General features: G+C 36.5%; 2 non-coding genes across 2 annotated transcripts; both read left to right on the forward strand.

The window, feature by feature from the left end:
• Positions 1–14724: 14724 nt before the first annotated feature.
• On the forward strand, positions 14725–14797 carry TRNAR-UCG (transfer RNA arginine (anticodon UCG)). The gene has a single exon. It is a non-coding gene; the product is annotated as a tRNA-Arg (tRNA).
• Positions 14798–19431: 4634 nt separating this feature from the next.
• Positions 19432–19504, forward strand: TRNAR-UCG (transfer RNA arginine (anticodon UCG)). Its single transcript has one exon. It is a non-coding gene; the product is annotated as a tRNA-Arg (tRNA).
• Positions 19505–20429: the final 925 nt, after the last annotated feature.

Below are 20429 nucleotides of genomic sequence, written 5' to 3' on the forward strand. Positions count from 1 at the left end.
TCAATAATAGGTTGCAGAATGCACTGGATCTATCCGAAAATTCAATGTTTCCAGCTCACTTATCGTTGTCACCCTGTATGTATACTGAAACTACAAAGGCGTGGTGCTGCGACGAAGCGCATCATAGTGTATTTACATACAAAAATGTGACGTGAGTGCGTCATGCTATGCTGGTGTAGGTACGTTATGACAAAAAGTCTATAGATGTGGATGCAAAACAGTACAACGCCCTATGGCAGATCTCATAGTCATACCCAGTGTATGTCAACAGGCGTTTTCCATAGCACGTCATCGAAATACGTAATTTGTGAATTTTTTAAAAATAAAAAAAATATGTAAACGGCTCTTTACCTACATCGATTCTTGAACGCCTGTCGTACAGTCAGTATTAAGTAAATAGTAGCCAAAAAGTCGCCAACACAAGCTATTCGACAACTTGCGAAATTTTTGGCTTCTTTGGGTGTCACGAACTGTGTATTTGATGCTGACTGTACCTACCTGTACCTACCTACCTAGAGGCAGTCCTATAATACAAGATCATGCCCATTTTATGATTAGGTAGGTAGGTAGTTTTACAAAACATGTCATCACTGATTTTTGTGAAAAAATATTACCTAATTTAATTATTTTCTGCACAAGGCAGGCACAGGTAAATCATACCAACGCGAACGATTAAAAGATTGTTATCTCCCAAGATACTATCTTCAAGGAAAAGCTAACTTACTGTAAAAGTAATACCAACATTACAAACTTTGAAGGATGATACTAAATGTTCCGCTGTTTGAAAGTAAACCTATTTTAAAATGAGCTGTTAACCTTTGCTTTCGATCATGGCTACGAACAGCCGTGACAATTTCAGTATCGAATCGACTGACACTCACACCGTAGTATAATCTGTTCACAAAGTAACTTGACTAGGTGTTGAAAATTACTAAAGCGACTGAATTTGACTGACCGTCATTTGCGGTCAAATTGGTCAAAAATGACCAAAAAACTGTCAGAAACGGTGAAATTCGGTCAATTTGATTGCAGTAATAGTTTAGAGGTGTAATATCGCATCGCCGCGCACGTCAACTTTGATGACGTCTTATTCTCTCTTAATATTATGATACAGAATATCGTTCCTTCATTTTAAATTGCATAAATTGGGTACCTAATTTTAATAAATTATTCAGTGGTAGTACAGTAATATTTGAGTCAAAATGACTGAATTTCACAGTAAATGACCGGTCATTTAAGCTTTTTGACCATCGTGGCCGATCCGATTCAGTCAATTTACATCTCTAAGCTTGACCTTTGTCTTAAGAGGACACACATTAAATTCGAGCGTTTATCTATTTACTAAATAAACCGAAATAAATTAATACCTAGAATATTATCTAGGAAGATAACTCATTAGTGTGGTTATGTTTTCTCTAAAGCCAACAGGATTACTTAATTAACCCGGCGAGGATGTGGAGGGGTCAATTTGACCCCGTGCTTCATATTTTTGTGTACAGTTATTTATCCTGTAGCCGTGTGCTGTTGACCGTCTCAGTAGCTGGAGTAATTGAACTCTGCTACCCTTTGCACGCCACTAGTGAGTCAACCATCGCTGGTGAAAGAAAATAGACGTGCGAAAACGTAAAAATGACGAAATTTTGCCAAAATCACATTGCTCTATTTTGTTAAAAATGAGCTAATTTGTACCTTAGAAGGCTAATTATAAATAACTAATGATATAAGATATTGATTACCAGAAAATACTAATTAATATTATGAAATATGATGAAATTGCTTTTTTGTTACAAGATAACGAAAATTTCACTTTTTTTTAGACTTTTAGAATATCTCTATTATTTAAACATGTATATGGCTATTGGTGATTTTTTCAATTTAAATCCATTAACTACTAACTAATACATAAGTTTCTTGATAAATATTACTTTAATTACCGCTTAGTAGGGAAAAATCTACAAATCAAATACAGGGTCATAAAGACCCTCCACATCCTCGACTTATACCTTTTGTACCACATCCTCGCCGGGTTAATTTATGATTAATTTCCTAAAATCTAATTAAGTTTATGTCAAATACAGGCCTTTCTTACGGTAAACCTCTAATTGCCTAAGCATTTAAGAAATTAACACACAAAGTGGTTTTCACGATATATCATCAGGGCACTGAACTCAGAACCTTTAAATGAAGAGTCCTTTATACTAAACCACTGAACACAATTTACACGCTCACTGNTGTTTGAACCAAATAAATATTTACCAAGGAAAATTTAATTAAGGCTACTGACAACGCCACTCTTGTGGCGGAGTTTTGGGCTGACACCGTGTAGGTTTGTTGTCGACACGAAAAGAAGAAGATCCCTCGACCCACTGTAGCGGGTTATCTGCTCTATGCCACTGCTCAGTCATCTCTGCTGATCAGAGAAGTACCGAGAGCGGTCCTCCAAAGAACAGGCCCGGGCAAACGCCCCGCCAGACCTGTGGAGATTTTTAAAGAGGTCCCCTGCATCGTGGCTCGGGAAAATGCGTCGATAGCCCCTGGCCCACTCAGTGGGTTACGGATTGCCCGACACTAAGAGCACCCACACTAATAGCACCTGGCTTAGTCGACACAGGGAACCTATCAATATCGCTATTCGTGGATACAAATTCATTTTTACATTTCTGTCCACGAGAGAGAGAACAAAATATCGATAGGTGCTCTATGTGGAGTAGGCTAGGTGCTATTCCTGCGGGTGCTATTCCTGCGGGTGCTATTTGGGCGGGTGCTCTTAATGAACCACGTTCCCGATAGGCCCGCCTAGTTGAAGAGAGCTGCCGCGCTTAGGTTTCTGGGGGTGTAGTGTGAGTATAAATTATCAACATTCGATATTGACTGCGTTAAAAATATGTATGAAAATTTTAGTTCTTGAAAGTTTCCGCAAGGAGCGCTGTACAATCCACCATACTTAGGCGATTATCACACTGCGCCGCGCTCCTCCACGGTACGCGGGACGACAGATTTAATCATTGTATGCAAGTACCTCAGTTTGTATAGAAAACACGCGCGGCACAACACACTGACAACGCGTCCGCGCGCGGGGTTTTTTATATGAAATCGGACCGCGGCGGAGCGCGGCGCAGTGTGATAATCGCCTTAATGTCACTTTTTTACATGTACATTCGCTAGTCGTTACTATACGGTGTGACTTCGGACATCCTATTACTTATTCTCCTTCAGCTGCCAGCTGCAGGGGGTGCGACCTACACCAAGGCTCGTGTATGGCTGCATGGGATTGTATGAAGGTGATACGCTGGGTCATGACATGTAGGTCAATCGACACGTTTTCTATTATAGAAATGTTCCTGTGCTTACGTGTGTTTTTCTGTCAAAGTCGTCTGTTTTGTTTTAACTATTTCAAATACGTTTTTTATTTAAAGAAATATAGTTGCTTTCAAATGGAAATTGAACCAACGACTTTTCGCTTGACCCAATGAGCCACGATGATATTGGTAATGATTATTACGAGTATAACGCCCGTATTTACTAACATTACTATGAGGTCTCACAGTGCGCGTGGACTCAAACCAATCACAGAGCTCTATTCAACGCTGTGCATTCGATTTGCTGCTTCATTTAAGCAAGCATCGTTTGTGAATACGGGCGTTAATTTCTTCCCTGGATTACGAGTATAACCTATTTTTACGCTAAGGAAACAATCAAAACTCCAACTGGCTGTTAATCATGAAGACGCTTAACCCAGATCTTGAATAACTTAAATTACTTTTGAGACTCTCAATACGCTCCAAAAAGCCTGGATTAGGGTAAAGTAAGATGTAACCAAAATTGGCGGTCTAAAGAAAGTTATTCTGTTAGCTTTGAATCTAAGAAAATTCGACGGGAAAATTAAAATCTTTTTGAGTAGTTTTAGAAAGCTTATGAAAAATAGTAATTGTTTAATACTACAAACAGCAGGGCTCTTTAAACCATGGCCAGGAAATGAGCTTAGGCACTTCAATCTCCTGTATTTTAGAGGTAAAAATCTTAACATGGCACTCTTACAGTCATGACAAAATCTACGTACCTACCTAAATACTTGCACATATTTATTTACGAGCTGAAATAACTTTTTCAGGATTTTTTTCCAAATAACAAGTACTACAGTTTTAAGTACATTTTTTTTATGCATAACAAGGCAGGTATTTGACCACAATCGCAGTGGGATGCAATCTAGATATTTTGTGAATTCAGTAACCTTATTTAGGAGTTTTATTTGTGAAAATAATGAAGTGTCATTTTGCTAACATCTCATAAACAAAGCCTTACCCTACGAGACTTTATGATGAAATCGTTCATCATCAAAAGATAGTTCCAGTGTCCTATTTGAAGCACATCTCGATCGCTAGATACCGCACGATCGTGCTCCTCAAATCGATAGACCTTGACCTAGTACTAATACGTGACAATATCACGTGCCGAGTATCAAGTTACCGCTCATCTTACGAAGGTGAGTTACCAATTGAAATCACAGTTATTTTTGATTTGAGTTGAAATGCGAGCTGATTGATCTTGGTATTGCCTGAAGATATAAATAAATTGAGGGCAAAGAAGTCGTAAGAGACTTAGTTATTTAACACTTCCAACGTCGTAATAGGGGTGGGCTATTGTTTCTAAGCGAAATTATCAATTTGCCACAAAAATTCGTCACAGAAAAAGCAAGTATAAATTGGTCACTTTATTGATTTTTCATTGAGACAGTTCAGTGGTGTCGGTGACAGACTGGCTGACTCGAGATCCGCAGGTTCGAAACCTATTGGTGAATCCACTCGTAACACAAACATTTTTTAGCTTACCACGAGGAGTTAACGGGGTTCATATTATAGTTGATGCAATTCACGAAGGCGAGTGTGCTTTGCATGTGTGGTCAGGGCCGGATTAACCATCTCGGGGCCCCTAGGCACAGCTTGTTTTGGGCCCCCCTTTTTTTTGTCGCGGAGGAAATGCTTTGCGCACCGTTACCACTGCCAGTGGATAGGGTGGTGTGTGGGACTCCCGGCGCCCTAAAAAGGGAAAAGGACGTATACCCACTAAAACCTCCGCGGCGTTCCGTCGTAGCCCGAGTGGGGGTGTCGCGAGTATCCAGCCGTAGCCTTAGACTTCCGCGACACCACGCTACAGCGACAGCTCGCCTACACGGCGGACCCTACACGCCCTTGTGGGGGTCCGACGGGAATGCCCGAAANGTCATGTAAACCAAAGCAGTTATGCCAACGTCACGAAAATTAATCAGGTTCCACAATATCGAAATATGACGATTGAATGTGTAAACCAAAATAAGGGGAAGTTTTGAGGTGGTTTGAATTTTGTTGCATAAAAATAATCTTTAATTTTTTTTTTCATTTTTTTATCGGGAGTGCTGGGCCCCTGGTCATAGTGGGCCCCTGGCCATAGTGGGCCCCTAGGCACTGGCCTAAAGTGCCTTATGGATAATACGGCACTGTGTGTGGTGGCTCGCTACTATTCGTTTTTCAAAAGTTTTGATAGACATTACGCTAATCGTTATGTTCATATACAAGTACACACACAAGTAAAGCACACTCGCCATCGCGCGTTGCAAAAACTATACTACGAGTAATATTTAAAAAAAAGTACCTTTACACGTTTGTAACGCGAATTATAGCGAATTTACTTCCAGTGTATGAAACTTACAAAAGTACCAGTAGGTATACTGTTATGAAATCACCTGTGGAAAATGAAGGAAAATTGTCATTTTCTTACATGTTGATGTGCTGTCAATTAAACAATTTACCTTAGACTTAACACTTACATAAAATTTTAATACAATGGCGCTTCTAACTATTAATGTCATTATTACTTGTCAAAATTACATAAAGGCAATCAATTACTTAACAAAGGCTATCATGATTCGGTATTTCTATTGTTAGTTACTTACCTACATCCTGGAACAGATTTATAACAGGTAAAATTGTGTAATTAAATTATATTACTTTGTAATGTTTACATTATTATCCACATAAATAGGTTTATTTATTTGTTTGTTCATAATCATTATTTAAAAGGTGTTATTTTTGATAAGTCAGTTGATTAAACTTGATCAAAGATGATTTATGTTGGTATTTACAGAAATATGTATGTATGACTGAATTTCAACATCTATTAATTGAACTACAACTTTATTAAAGACTCATACTTACATATTCTCGAGTTGTGATTTATAATAATTTCATATTTGATTATCGTTTGATAAAACCACTCACAAATCACTAAATCCTTATTTTAATTAATGGAATCGAATTTTCAGCGTTGTTTCATAATTCTGAAATACAGTAAGACTGTAATAGGTAATAAAAAGTGTGACCTAGGCAGGTTCGGTACGCTTTCATAAAGGTCGCAGGAAGGCGCTGGACGCAGGTCATTATGGAAATGATTGGGGGAGGCCTATGTTCAGCAGTGGATGTCCTATGACTGAAATGATGATGATGAAAGAGGTTGTGCGAACTTTTTGGCTACTTTGGGTGTTACGAACTATTTGACTCTAAGGCTAAGTTGCACCACCTAACTTTAACGGTGACCATGACGATAACCAGTGCATTTTGTATGGAGTTTGACAGATTTTTAACGTTTGTCAAAGTCAAAGTAAGATGTTGCAACCCAGCCTAACTGTACTGTTGACTACATTAAGGGCGCCCTACATGTTTTGATTAGATAACGCGTGCTTAATACACATTGTTTGTGTTATCGCTTTTGCGGTCTATTTCTTAATAATTGCATTGTTCTGTGCTTCCAGCAGAGTAGCATAGGACCACCCTCTTTTTTCTCGTGGGTCTAAACTTTAGACAGGCATTATTTTGAGACTCTAAAGGATCAAAATAACGTCTGGTCAGTTGAAAGAATGTAGAACAAATCCTTCATTTGGCTCTGGTAAATTAGAGAAGGTGGCTCTTGCAGTAAAGACTAAATGACCTGTACATATAATAGGTAAATAAACGGTGGTTATAATTTTTGCGGCTGTTTGAAAAGAAAAAAAAACTTTTTGGCTCTTCCATCTTCAGAATCACTTCGTTTGGTTTAGTTCAAATGGTTCCATCCTTTTTCAACATCACATGAGATTACCTATTCAACTTTTCAACAAATATCCTGGCGCCATCTACGAAAAGCTTTTCGCGTGGAGCCCCATAGAACTTATAGAGCATTTGTAAAACATTAGCGCCACGCCAATTTGCCACAGGAATTACGTAACGAAACATGTGACCAAACTGCCAGGACCGCAGAATCTTCAAGCGATATCTGCAATGCTCGATACTAAACTCCCACCAAATGAAACTGCACTTTATTCTTTAGAGATCAAGGTTGAATCGAGATCGGCGGAGCTCGCACACAGGGAAAGATGAACCGGGAGTCCCGCCTCAGTTTGAACCTAACAAGCGATTACAAGCATTATTGCTCAGGAATTATAATTGATATTGGTTTATCAGCACGTTGTGGCAACGGATCGAGCTCTCAATATTTGTGAGCGCCTGGTACATTTTCCCGGGACGAGGGCCGGGCTGCGTGATAAAGCAAATCCACGACTTTTTTTAACCGACTTCGAAAAAGAACTAATCAATTCATTCCACTTGTTAGGGAAAAAGCCAAGGACAGGTACGAGTATAATTTGTGTACGTACATTTCACAGTTTCAGTCTTCACAGATTTCACGTCTTTGAATTATAAAAACAGTTAAATTAAGTCGCGTCGTATGAATATTTTCATGTGGTTTTATACCTCTCTGAAAAAGTGAAGAGATCATGGGGTCTACTAACCTTTCTTAAGGGAATTTAACATCACTTAGGAGCCTCTAGCTAGACCCTCTGAATAACATCCGTAACGTTATTGAATAGCCTTTTTTATACAAATGCCACATTATCAACAGAAATTTATCTAAGAAAGTACTTAATAATCTTTATTTCAGCCTAAGGACGTTAACCTGAAGCAATAAAAGACCTACTTGTAATGCAGTGCACAATAAACTTAAACTGAGATTTAAACCGATGCCTTATTGATATAAATAGCTTAATNGAACATTATTGCTCGAGAATTATAATTGATATTGGTTTATCATCACGTTCTGCAACGGACTGAACCCTCAGTATTTGTGAGCGCCTGGTACCTACATTTTCCCGGGACGAGGGTCGGGCTGCGTGATAAGGCAAATCCACGACTTTTTTAACCGACTTCAAAAAAGAAGGCTATTCAATTCACCTGTTAGGGGAAAAGGCCATGGACATTTAATTTTAATTGTGTATATTTCACAGTTTCAGTCTTCACAGATTTAACATCTTTGAAATATCGTATGAATATTTACATGGGGTTTTATACCTCAGTGTAAAAGTGGAGAAGCGATCACGGGGTCTCCTTTATCTCTAGGAAATGTAACATCACTTAGGGGCCTCTCTAGACCCTCTGAATAACATCCGTAACGTTACTGAATAGCCTTTTTTATACAAATGCCACATTATCAACAGAAATTTCTCTAAGAAAGTACTTAATAATCTTTATTTCAGCCTAAGGACGTTAACCTGAAGCAATAAAAAACCTACTTGTAATGCAGTGCACAATAAACTTAAACTGAGATTTAAACCGATGCCTTATTGATATAAACAGCTTAATCTTCCACTGCACATAAATAACATTTGTATAAATGTAGCTTTATCTCCATCGCAAAGGTCAGTTCACGCATTTAATGGTATCATTGACTCACCCAAATGACCACAGAAGAGCGTAGTAATGCAAGAAATTAGTAGTAAATTCAATTTATTCAATTATCACTCAAGTATGAATCTTGACTCAAGAGTCTTGACTCAAAAGTCTATTGGGAGAGTGGCCATCTCACCTGATGGAATTGGAATGTGATGATCAAGCTGAAGGTGGAAGCTAGCTTCGCCCGGAATCCTCAACCACAGAGGAACTGGCTATCTTACATCTAACTGCCAGAACACTGCAACAATGCTGTCTACATTATTGTTATAGCGACAAACTCAGGTAAGATGCTGGTTGAATCTAGTGTGAATCGACTTTTTGGAACTTATCTAACACACTTGATAAGCCGTCAGGGCATGTAGTTGTAGGGCTAACCATGACGTGTGACATAAAAAAAACTTTGAAATAAAATAATTTACCTCCAGTGTTTTAATACATACAAATATTTGGTTTGCAAAAGTTTATCAATTTTAACAAAAACTTTAATTTCTGTCAAGTATTGTCTGATAATTGTCGAAAAACAATCCAAAACAACAAATTAATTATTATTTACAAACATTCCGCAAATAGTGAATCTCGTGGCCGCATTGTAAAACGTATTTGCGCCAACAACACTGATAACTGATAACAACAAGGAATATTCCTCGGCCGGGAAACCCTGGGGTTATCGCGGGGCCTTGCATTCTCATTCAGAATACATTCACGTACGAGATATTTGCGGGGGGGTCGCTAATTGGAGCAAGCGAACGGTTTGAGAATAGGCGACTAATCCCAAATCTAGTTCAAACTGGTCGCGTCATGTGTGGTCTCTCAACGGAATCTATGGCAGAAACTTAGATGCAACTCAAAAGTAACTAGAAGCTGCAGTTTCGTTGCAATTGCGTGTTCTGGGCCTTACTGTAAAATATCTTTTCTTAGGTTACTACACCTTTGTTTGTCACCTGTCATCCGCTGATCTTTGCAATGGAGGAAAATTTAACCTTAACTTAGAACTCCTCCTATGTTCTTCTGATCAATTTCGTTGCGGGTCCAATGACAGTTTAACTTTCCCCCGGGGCCAACTTGGCCTTCACTGGTTGGGTTTTTATTGGCGGTCAAGCTGTAGGTAGAGCCTGGCTACACAGGAGTTGCAGCAGTGGGAACGAGAGGTGGGAATAGTCCCGTTGTTAAACTACCCTTTTATTATAAACAATGATCGCCGTCCTAGATAGACAATCTAGGACGGCTTCTAGACAAGAAGAGATCGCTTCATAGTGATAAGACCGCCTAAATTGTGTCATACCTTTCGTTCATTCTTTACTAGCTTTCTGCCCGCGGCTTCGCCAGCATGGAATTTTGTCTGTCACAGAAAAACTTTATCGCACGCGTATCTGTTTTAAAAACCGGGAAAAAACTATCCTATGTCCTTTCCCGGGACTCAAACTATCTCTATGCCAAATTTCATCAAAATTGGTTCAGTGGCTTAGGCGTGAAAGCAAGACAGACAGACAGACGGAGTTACTTATTTATAATATTATAGTATAGCGTATAGATTTTCTTGTTTTGTGTAAGTTGTGTACAATTGTTTATCTATCTATTAATAGAGATCCAGAGTAGTCCTAGGGATAGTTTACTGTATTAAAATCATCAAAGAATTGAATCAAAAGAATATAAGAGGAGTTAGATGAACGATGGACCGATTTTTAATTCCATTTCTTCCATTACATTTCCAAGATAGGATCAAGACGACTTATCGTACTTAAATTTTATGTCCGATGCCCTGAATCGGAATCATGATTGTACTATTCATTGACCTAATCATAATGAGTACAGTGACCCTAGAATTTGGCGGTACCATGGTCATGGTCACTTCCTCATAATTCACCATAGGCTGTAGCGTGACAAATCTAATTTTAACGTGACCTCCATAATGCTATGGTATTTGTGTTCTATGGTATGGTATGGTAACACATAACAGGAATTTTGTTTTCATAGGGGTCACATAAAAGTTAGAGATTGATGGTGAAAACGGGCACTAGTCTCTTAAAATATTGTTTCAATAACTCTATTTTTAAACGTCTTGATTTCAAAACACCAAATTCTTTGAAAGGACTTGTATAACAAATAACAAAAGTTCAATTCCAAGAAAAAACATTGTTTTTCACAGCTTCAAGTAATAAAAACTCATTTATTAACAAAAACAGGCCTTCAATTTGTAACGGGTTCAAATTTAGCTAATCTAAAAATAGTTCAGTTATTTATATCGACAATGTTTTCGCAGTTAGTTTGTTATGTATTGAAAGGCTCAGTAGATATAAATAAACTATAGCAAGTAAATAAAACGTAGAGATTCTCGCCTTAGCCTCAAGATCTGTCGGCCGTTTGGTGGTGGTTCAGAACGGACTACTATGCCGAGAGGTCCCGGGTTCGATTCCCGGTCGGGCAGAAATTAAAATGATGAATTGGGTGTTTTCTATGTATAATATGTACCTACCTATGTATTTACAAAAAAAAGTATTTAAGTATGTTTATATCCGTTGTCTAGTACCCATAGTACAAGCTTTGCTTAGTTTGGGGCTAGCGGCGCAGTGTAAAATATCCAAGGATATTTATTTATTTATTATTTATTTATCTCGATGTACAGCACAGGTAACAAAGGCGACTAATGCCCGTTTTTACCATCAATCCCTAATTTTTAAGTGACTGTTATGTGTTAAGTAGAGGTTACGTAAAACATTAGGGATTGATGGTGAATGGGCATAACTTTCTTCCGCCACTTCTTCTCAGCATCAGTAGAAACATTTTAAGATGTATGCAAACACTGTGATTATGAAATTCCTTTTGACTCATAGGATTTAAAAAAAAAAAAAAACTTGAAAATGACGTCACAAAGCTAATATGAATCTGGTGGCGACTGTCAATTTTCAAATCGATACAAAAATATGTTTCAAAACTGACCAGTTTTGTGGGTTCAATGAACGCCACTTATTTTTCACTAATATTTACTGTGTTTTTAAGCATTTCTGGTACTTCTAATACTAATTATCACCTTTACATTGTTGGAAACCAACAAAGAGTTTTTACACTTTTTATACTTTTTATTACTTTTTCTTCTAAACAAAATAAAATCAACTTCTTCTTCTACTTTGACAGCTCAAGAAAGTTGTTTCATTTCATACATTTTATCCATATTTTAACCAAAAATGTATGGAGTGTGGTCCAAATGTCCACCACTAACGAGACCTATGTAGTAAAATAGTCTACTAAATACTGATTCATTATAACTAAACCGCAATAAAAAATATGCTGTCAGTAAAAAGTTATGACTGAATGAAAAGTCTGTTTTTTACCTTTTTATCCGAAAAATGTTCTTGATATCATTCTATCCATTGCACATTTTGGACTAATCTACGCATGTTATGTCATATCGCATGTGGCGCGGGGTTATAGATGAATTTTATTAAATATTATACTAGCTGTGCCTACGACTTTGTACGCGTGAAAATAGTTTGAATAATATTTCCCATTTTTACAACATTTGTCTTTACTGCTCCGCCCCTATTGGTTGTAAGGTGATGTTATTTATCCTAAAACCATCCTTGATAAATGGGCTATCCATAACAAAAATATTTTTTCAAATCGGACCAGTAGTTCCTGAGATTAGCTCGTTAACTACTGCAGTTTTTGAAACAGTCATAACTTCTTACTGACAGCTTATTTTTTTTCGTCCCATACTGAAAGTTAATATCTATTTAATGGACTATAAGCCAATATAGGTCTCATTAGTGGTGGACATTTGGACCACTTTTGGTCATTGTCCTTTGGTGCCGAAACCCGGGCATCATTTACATTGGTTTTTTTGTGTGCTGCTGGAAAATTATCCCGAGGGCCAACGCCGGCATAGTTGCCGATTGCAGTAGATAATTATGGCTACCCAGGTTTGTGGTGACACCAACCAAAAAACCAAACTGTTACAAGGACAATGCAAGGCCGCTATAACACGATGTGTTACTTTTTTGGACAAAAAGTCAGACCCGAGTGTGTTCGAGTTGACGAACAGAAGGAAAGCAGTAGAAGAAGCATTCGCGCACTACCACCAGCTGGCGGACGAGGCCATTCTACAAGGCCAGGAGGTGTTGGACGGTGAAGAGGAGTTCGAGAACCGCTATTACGATGTCCTCTCCCGGATCGACGCTCTTCTGGACCGCCGCAGCAGTGCTTCGCCGCTGGGGTTTGCGAGTGCCATGGACGCTTCGACGCCGCTGTTCGAGACCACGAGGCTGCCTCCAATAGAAATTCAATCGTTTGATGGTAACAACGTCTGTGCATACAAGCCATTCATTGAGCTTTTTATGGCATTAATAGGCAAAAACTGTAAGTTATCCAATGTACAAAAATTATATTATTTAAAGAGCTATTTAAAGGGCGAGGCTTTGAATCTTGTAAATAATTTGCCTCTCATAAACCAGTCGTATGATGATGCTATTGCTTTGTGGAATAGGAGATACGATACTAAGGGACTAATGATTAAAACGCATATTAGTGCTATTTTAGATCTGCCTAGCATTACGCGTGGCACTGCCCAGGCCATACGTTCCTTAGTGTCACAGATTTCGCAGCAAATGAGCGCGCTACGTAGCTATGATGAGCCCGTTGATAGCTGGGATTCCATATTGGTTTGCATAATGATGAAATTAGATTCACTGACTGTAAGATTGTTTAATGCAGAGCAGGACTTTCGTAGCATGCCCAGTATGGAGTCGCTGGTAAGTTTCCTAGAGAGACGTGCTATCTCGCTGGAGGCTAGCTCGGCTTGTGACACGAGCCGTACAGAAAGGGCTTCGAGGTCTTTTCATATTTCCACTTGTAATATACAATCGAATCCAAAGTGTAATAATGTAAAATCTACAACAATTCCTTGTTTATTATGTAAAAATAGTTGTCACAAATTGTACAAATGCCCTACTTTTTTATCAATGACGCTTTCAGAAAGGCTTTCACATGTAAATAATTACAATTTGTGTAAAATATGTTTAAATAAGCATGCACAAAGATGTAGATACAATTTTACATGTTCATTATGCAAGGAGAATTCGCATAATTCTTTAATACATAATAATTTATTTCAGCAATCAAAACCTGTACATATTAATTCATTGCATGCATCCAATATTGTAAATAATAATTCATTCGAATCTGAAACTGTACACACCTATACAAATAGTAATTCAAAAATTTTGTTTCCCACTTATACACACAGGCATAATAATATGTCTCCTGTCGTCAAGACAGTATCAGACTCGGGGAGTCCCATGTCTTTTTATAATCGGGCCTTGGTTGTCATGCCAGGTCTTCATACATTTAATACAAAGACTTTTCATACAATGGGTCAAACTTGATGGTGACTTGAGCATAAATGTCTATAGTTGGGATTTTTTCATTGCATTTGCATTGCATTATAATATATTTTTATTTTATACAAGTGCGGAAACTTTTGTTTTAATTACTTATTATTGATTTCATTATAATAATGATTATTATTTTATTTTTATTAAATTATTTTCGATATGAATAATAAGGGTTTTGTGTTTGTTTTAATTGTTTATTATGTGTTAGATCGCATACTATTCGAAAATTTAATGTTACATCGACCGGTAGGTACATTTCCAGAGATTGCTAAGATCTAGATTTCATGATTGTTTTGATTTATACACCTGAAAATGTTATCCTTCATAATTGCATTTTAAGAGTAATTGCAAGTTCAGTTATTTTAATCATAAGCTTTTATTCATTGTTTAATACAAATAACTTAAATTCTAGTGCGTGTTGCATTTCGCGCGCGAGACTATGTTGGAAACCAACAAAGAGTTTTTACACTTTTTATACTTTTTATTACTTTTTCTTCTAAACAAAATAACAAATATTATGAATGAGTGACGAAGGCTATGACGTCACTGCGCGGAGGCTTGTTCCGTGGAAGCACGTGACCTATTTCGTCGCTCCCCACAACGACCGTGTGGCCTAATGGATAAGGCGTCGGACTTCGGATCCGAAGATTGCAGGTTCGAGTCCTGTCACGGTCGGGGAATTTCCCTTTTTTGCTATTTACTGAATTTAGAATTTAAATGTAATTTTTACTCTGTTTTTAGTACAAATTCAGTCTATTAAAGACAGTATATTTATTTGTTAATCATGATGGAAAAATTTACACTATTTAAGGATACCTACCTTTAATATTATAGTTAAAAATACATACAAAGATTTGGAAATTTGGAATAAAATATATTGTATTTCGTTATTTTTAATTTAAATACCACTAAAAAAATATTTAATAAAAAAAAACAAGAATAATAATATTATTTAACATTGCTATAATAAATTCTTAATTTTTACTCAAGTAATAAGGTTCTCATTTCAAAATAGTCCTGCATTTTCACCAGGAGGGTCTACTTGCTTGATTTAGTTTAAAATAATTTAATTATGGGGACACAAAATGCTTGATTTTATGTTAATCTTTTATTGGTAAAATAAAAACATCCTGTAACGATTTATTAACCTTGAATATTCCCGGGAAATAAAAAGCGTAGTTAAGATGGTAAAAGGGATCATAATAAATACAAATATTCATGTACATATTAAGCCGAGTCTCCAGTGCGTGTTTTGTCCTACACAATCAACAAAAACATGTCAACATTCAACATTTTTGTACCTACCTATATAATTTTGTTGAATGTTGTAATGTACTACTTATACTCACCAAACCTCTGTTAAATTCGATTTCATTCAATTAATTTTATTTTAAAAAGTAATTAAGTATTTCAAACCGTACCACACTGCAGGCCAACCACCAGGTGAACCACCTCTCTGATTTAATAATGCAAGTGATTAATTTAAAAGTCAAAACAATGGTTTGTTGACGCTTTAAACAACAATCGGACGATTTTGGCCGTCCAATTGGTCGGTTAATGACACACGTCAATGTGCTAGTAGGTCAGTTACAGTCGGATTGAAAAAACTAAGGCTGGATTGCACCATCTTACTTTAACTTTAACAAACGTCAAATCTGTCAAACTCCATACAAAAACACCGGTTATAGTTATAGTTAAAGTTAAGGTGGTGAGGCTAAGGACATTGGCGATGTGCCCACAGTGTCGAAAAAAAAGTCCATCGCCATAAATAAAAAGAAGAAGAAGAAAACAAGGAAGGATGAAAAAAGAACCATTAAGAAAAGTAAAAAAGAAACATTTACAGGTAAATATTTTCTTCTTTTATTGATTGCTATTAATGTGTGTAAAATAGTAGGATAATTCTGAGACATTCGGAATTTTGAAGAAAATTAAAAAAATAGCGATTTTATTGACGCAGAAAAGAATAGGAATCAGACATTACATAAAATTCGAATTTTGCAACAAAATGCAATATTCTAATCTGTTGATGGAGAGTATTTTTCTACAACTTATATTCCTGGTATACCTATTTATTATTACTAGGAAAAAAAATACAATACTTGCAAGTAATATTCCAAAGCATCATCTATTTACTGGCCAGACTGTACCCACATACAACGAAGTGTAAAAGTAAGCGTGGGACGGACATTAGAATTGAATGTACACTAATTCCACTTACGAGAAATAATACTTTCCTTTTCGTTTTCGTAGAACTTGACACTTGAAGAACACGATTGACCTTAAAAATCTATGAAATGTGTCCTGGAGACATTATTAAGAAGTAATTAGCATACGAAATTTCACAAATAAGACCTTATACAATGTGATTATGTGACTGAGTTTCTTGTGCTGCTTCTTCTCAGCACTGTCCCATTTATTGTCCCGAAGCAATGGTAGGGTTAATACTGGGACGCACGCGCACATGTGAAAGTGCTTTTTATAAGCCTATTTAATAATTAATAAATATAGTCTTTATTGCAGGCTTTTACATCCCATAACTTACTTAATAAATTAAAAAAAAAATGTAAATTGTACAGTTGGTGACAATAATTATAATTTAGTGCCGTGTGGTGACGGCAGAGTAGAATACATTTGTCACCAACCCCTACTCTTCCCGCGGGTGTCGTAAGAGGCGACTTAGGGTCCACACATCAAACAGAGAACGGGCAGCAGCGCTCTCTGAAAAACATCAATCTTTTAAACTGCGATCTCCAACCCGCCTGCCAAGCGTGGGGATTATGGCAAAACCCTCCACTACAGTGGAGGAGGCTCATAGTCCTGCAGTGGACTGTAAAGGGCTGTTGATGATGATGATGATGAAATAAAATGAATAAAAAATGAAAACTTAATCTTTTCAAAAATATACATAACATAAAAAACATAGGTATTTGCAAAAATAAATGAGTTTTCTGAGTTGTTCCAAAATTAGCACGTCACTCTGATAACGGAGGTAGATGGGCCTAAGACGCGAGCGCGACTAATAAATCCATTTTAAAAAGTATTAAAATTATTAATAAGCTCGAAACTCATTCAAATTTTCTAAGGACATTAGGTATGCTTATTTGATACGAACCTGGGACAACAGTAAGGTATCTACTGGGACAAATAACAAAACTTCACTTCTTAAAAAAACCAAAGCGTCGTAGACTGATAAATTGCTTTATCTACTTCTACAATAACAAATCAGTTTATTAATTACGTAGAAAAATAATTAACTTGATTGAACTTGAATCCTTAATACCTTTCTGTTTTTCCAATATAAGAAAAATAAGTAAGTAAGTAATCCGTAAACAACACGTGTATACCTAAAATGTAGGGCAAAAGGACTATAGTCCTGCGCACGATTACGTAATATTATAATTCGCGGGTGCCCATATTTTAAGTTTTTAAGGAGGCTTATTTTCGCGCACGCTTTGCAGTTAGCTGTGTGTACGTATTTTTCTGTGAACGAAACAAATTATCCACGTATGCCAATTTTCAAACCGCGCGCAGCTGAGAAAAATAATTAAATCTGAAAAAAAAAATGTTTTTGTACATAAATCGAATAATTTAGGTACTGCGATTCTGAGTCGCTCCTAAAAATTTGGACACTGATTTCAAAGTCACCCTGTATAATATAACCAATTAGAAATGAGATCTGATTTGTTTGCGTAACCTATTTAAGGCATTGCCATATGTTTTTCTTTTTATGAATGAATATGCAAAGCAATCAGATACTTAGCCTCATTTTCGGAAAATTTCCTTAAAAAAAATAGGTCATGGTCCCTTTTGGACTAATAATAAGATTAGGCAAGCAATTTTGAAAGAATTTCTGGAAAAATGGTGTAATTTTTTCTTTTCCAAGATTTTTTTTCAAGGCCTCACATCTGATCTGATACTGAAAATGCTTTTATGAAATTCCATACGCCTAAATACATTTCAAGTATTATTTAATTTAAGCAAGGCTCGTTCATTTTCAGTTTTTAAAGTCGCAAAAATTTCTTCCAAAACCATAACAAAACCATGTAATTCAAATTCTTTATTCCTATCTGAGTTTACCAGGCCATCATATTCCTATTATAGTTTCTACTCAGTTTGTTTGATAGTAGAGCTTGTTCTAACGTCCGTATTCACAAACATTACTATGAGGTCTCAAAGTGCGCGTGGACGCACAGGGTGAGACACGAACCAAACGGAGCTCTATTCAACGCTGTCCGTTCTATTTGCTGCTTCACTTAAGCAAGTATCATTTGTGAATACGGTCGTAAGTCCGATTAAGCTAAGATGGTTAGTTACATCGTTCATAACTAAATGTGTCACCTTAACAACAATGAACAGCATTTTTATCTCAAAATAGGTTTTTTTCCCAACAAACTGTTTAGTTTTAATTGGTTCCAATCAATATTTATTATTTGTTATGTTTCGGCAGTTGGAGGTAAGATAGTCAGTTTCTCTATGGTTGAGGATTCCGGGAGAATCTTCTTTCCACCTTCAACCTGATTATCATTTTCCGTCAGCTGAAATATAGGTATTATGGATCAAGAGTTTCCTTCCTCTGTAGTTGAGGATACCAGTTGATTCTCTCTTCCACCTACAACCTGATCATCACTTGACTGTAGACCAAGACCTTCTTTGAAAAAAGTATATTTCCTAGAAGTAAAGTCCTTAAACGTACCTACATTGCAATTACTTATCAATAAGTGGTCGCTATGACCAATTTTATAGACGAATTAGTCTAATTGACCTTGACATCGTGTAGGTGGGTAGTATGAACACATTCAATTAATCTCTTGTCCATCCATCAACCGCTAAGTAGAAGTGAGTCTTTGTGGACCTGTTTCCATTGCCAGTTTTGTAATTAGAAATATTCGCACAAAACTATGACTCCAGAGTTAGTACCTAGATCCTGAATTGTTTTTAAATACATTATGTCATTATGGAATTTTGTTTTGGATATGTAACATTCGATTTTGGCCCAGTTCCTTAGCATTTAGTGTGTATTTTTAATTTATATTTTTTTACTTAAGAATCATAGCGAAGAGACTAATATAACATAGACTCTATAAAATATAATAGATCTAGAGACAAAGTTCTGCTATCAAATAGATCAGCTTTTTCAGAATCAGCAGAACCTCTTAAACAAATACTGTTGTCCAATTCAATGAGGCAGCCGTATGATTCATTCTATAAGAGTTTATACTNAAATATGAATGAGTGACGACGGCTATGACGTCACTGCGCGGAGGCTTGTTACGTGGAAGCACGTGACCTATTTCGTCGCTCCCCACAACGACCGTGTGGCCTAATGGATAAGGCGTCGGACTTCGGATCCGAAGATTGCAGGTTCGAGTCCTGTCACGGTCGGGAAGTTCCCTTTTTGATATTTAGGAATTATGTAAGTTTTGCTGCGTTTTTTTGTGGTCTATGTGGTGGAAACATTTTTAATATAACTAAGGATACCTTTTGCATTATTAGGTATTATGAAAAAAATTGAATGATTTGGAATTATGTAATAGGTCCTGATTTATTTTATTTCTTGACCTCGATGGTCAATTAAAATAAAATTAAACAATAAAAATTAAGTCGCGGGAAACGAAATATATATATATTTTATGTTTTTTTTTTAAATTATTTAACCTTTTTATTTGGAAAATAGATAAAGTTAAAAAGTTATACATAGAAATAAACTACCTACATGGACTAAATATTTACAAATATTTATTCAATTATGTATTTGCGTTAGGAATCAGTATTTTTTTTTACATTATCTAATAATAAGAGATACAGTAGGTAAATTAAATGCTTAAACAGTTAATTGATCCAAACTACACTCCAGGCCAACCACCAGGTGAACCACCTCTCTGATTTAATAATGCAAGTGATTAATTTAAAAGTCAAAACAATGGTTTGTTGTCGCTTTAAACAACAATCGGACGATTTTGGCCGTCCAATTGGCCGGTTAATGACACACGTCAATGTGCTAGTAGGTCAGTTACAGTCGAATTGAAAAAACTAAGTTTAATATATCCACCATCTTGCTTTAATATATCAATCGTCAAATCTGTCAAACTCCATACAAAAACACCCGATATAGTTATAGTTAAAGTTAAGGTGGTGAGGCTAAGGACATTGGCGGTGTGTCCATCGAATAAAAAGAAGAAGAAGAAAACAAGGAAGGATGAAAAAAGAACTATTAAGAAAAGTAAAAAAGAAACGTTTACAGGTAAATATTTTCTTCTTTTATTGATTGCTATTATGTACACTATTGTGTAAAATAGTAGGATAATTC

Source organism: Ostrinia furnacalis, unplaced genomic scaffold (assembly GCF_004193835.3).
Source record: "Ostrinia furnacalis isolate ACB-3 unplaced genomic scaffold, ASM419383v2 OfSCF4053, whole genome shotgun sequence".
NCBI lineage: Eukaryota > Metazoa > Arthropoda > Insecta > Lepidoptera > Crambidae > Ostrinia > Ostrinia furnacalis.